General features: G+C 40.6%; 1 protein-coding gene across 1 annotated transcript in view; it reads left to right on the top strand.

The window, feature by feature from the left end:
* Positions 1 to 2,500, top strand: part of LOC143032815 (chymotrypsinogen A-like) — a 210,906-nt gene that overhangs the window by 185,067 nt on the left and 23,339 nt on the right. The gene's annotated exons all lie outside the window — the stretch shown is intronic.

Here is a 2,500-nt window from a genome sequence, read left to right as displayed (position 1 = left end):
ATACATACGCATACATTAATAAATACCGCACATACATACATACATACATACATACATACATATACCAAGGCTTTTTCCCCCTTACCAGGGAGGTAGCCAAAAAGGACAAGGCATAAAACCATTCCCACCCATTCCATCCCCGAAAACACTCCACACCCCTCCACCCTCCATCCCATCTTAGCACCTCCTAGATGACGGGTCATCCCTGCACCCTGTCCACTGCCCTGGGTCAGAAGCAGTGTCGCAGGACACAGCACATCCACAGCAAGGCCGCTTCATTAAATCGGCGACCCCCCCCTCTCCGTCCCCCCATATAAAGGAGAGGACGGGGAGAAATCCCTTCGGGCTGCGTCAAAATGTTTGCTCACACACACTACCTCACCCCCCATTCCCCCGTCCATTCCACCTCATGCATCACAACATTTTCCATATACAACCATTCTCCATTCACCCCTGTCTTCTGTCCTCTCCCGTCCTTCCTCAACAGACATTCCCCTCTTCCCCAAAGCCCCCTTCACCCCATCCATCCATCTCATCCTAGGACGTCCCCTCATGTTCACTCCCTCCACATCTGCCTTCCATACCTCCTTTACTGGTCTTTCTTCACTCATTCTTTCCATGTGTCCAAACCATCCTAATACTCTTTCATCAACCCTATCTCCCAGCTCCCTTTCCACCCCTGTTCTCCTCCTCACCTCCTCATTTCTCACTCTATCAAGCCTAGTAACCCCCATCATACTTCTCAGACACTTCATCTCAAACACATTCAAGTTCCTTCTCTCTTCCTCTCTTATGTTCCATGTTTCTGCTCCATACATACATACATACAAACGCAAATACCGTACATATGTATATACATACGTAAATACGCATATATACACAATACACGCGTACATACACGCGTACGTGCATACAAACATAAATACCGTACATACATTACATTCATATGTACATAAATACATGAATACACACACAATACATACATGCGTACACAAATAATTCCAAAAATATAGAAAACCTTACAATAATCACGTAAAAACTTCCATGTATACTTAGCAATTTGTGTAGTTAGAGAGATTTTCTTTAATACAAGTTTCATTAAAACTGAGAGCAACACATGCATGATCAACCTTACATGACGCGTTACGTTACATATATATATATATATATACAGTGCTCGACAGGGATGTACGACTCAACGAGCGGTTAGCGAGAATGAGTGATGAGGAGTATTGAGGACTACTTTTGCTGAAATGCACAATTTTATATAAGAAAAATTAGCATATGGTTGCATTATTTGCCTATTTTCTTTAAAATGTGTGATTTCCATGTCATTTGATCAAAGAGAAATTACGTTTTTATCAACCACATGCCGTCCGACTCATTATTGGCGACCTCAACCAAACAGTGACGGTTTTTGCTCAAATACAAAATTTTATATATAAATTAGCATATGGTTGCATTATTTGACCTATTTTCTTTAAAATGTGTGATTTCCATGTAATTTGATCAAAGAAAAGTTACGTTTTTATCCTCTGCAAAATTACCGACAACAGCTATGAATACCGTCCGGTTTATGCTGAAATGCACAATTTTATATAAAAAAAATACCATATGGTTGCAGTATTTGACCTATTTTCTTTATAATGTGTGATTTTCATGCAATTTGATCAAAGAGAAGTTACGTTTTTATCCTCTGCAAAATTGCCGACCACAGCTATGAATACCGTCCGACGATTTTTGCTGAAATGCACGATTGGTCAAATTACATGAAAATCACACATTTTAAAGAAAATAGTCGTAATAATTTTACTATATGCAATCTATTACGCTAATAATACAATAGTAAGAAACTTAATAGAGTGTATTTTGATCCATACCACCAGTGATCATAGACGGCGGGCTGGACGAATCGTGGCTGTGGGCGGTAATTTTGCAGAGGATAAAAGCGTTACTTTTCTTTGATCAAATTACATGGAAATCACACATTTTACAGAAAATAGGTCAAATAATGCAACCATATGCTAATTTTTTATATAAAATTATGCATCTGAACAAAAACCGTCATTGTTTGGTTGAGGTCGGCAATTAGTGAGTTGGACGCGAATAATTCCGATTGTTACGGATTCCCACTCTTCGATGGATACAGAAAGCGATGGACTGTATTGCCATTTTTCCAAGTACACGGAAAGTGATTTACCATCGGGCCGCAACGAGGTACGTATTACCTCATCTCCGTCGTTCAAGACATCTTTTGGGGGAAATGAATTGGACGAGCTCCATTCCCATCAGGCCCCCCCGGCCGCAATTTTGCGGTTTCCCTCGGCTGAATAAAATCGCCTGACGGCAAAGAAACCAGAGAAGGGAGTAGCCAGCCTCAGGGGGAGAGTCGGTGTGAGTCAGTTTAAGATTACCATGGCATACGTTTTGAGCATCGTCTACATTACTGTCACTCTGTATAGGATCCTCACATGAAGCAAATTAATATGTATATACAGTA

Source organism: Oratosquilla oratoria, chromosome 14 (assembly GCF_046742065.1).
Source record: "Oratosquilla oratoria isolate Oo_2021 chromosome 14, ASM4674206v1, whole genome shotgun sequence".
Taxonomy (NCBI): domain Eukaryota; kingdom Metazoa; phylum Arthropoda; class Malacostraca; order Stomatopoda; family Squillidae; genus Oratosquilla; species Oratosquilla oratoria.
This window is presented reverse-complemented; position numbering and strand designations above follow the sequence as displayed.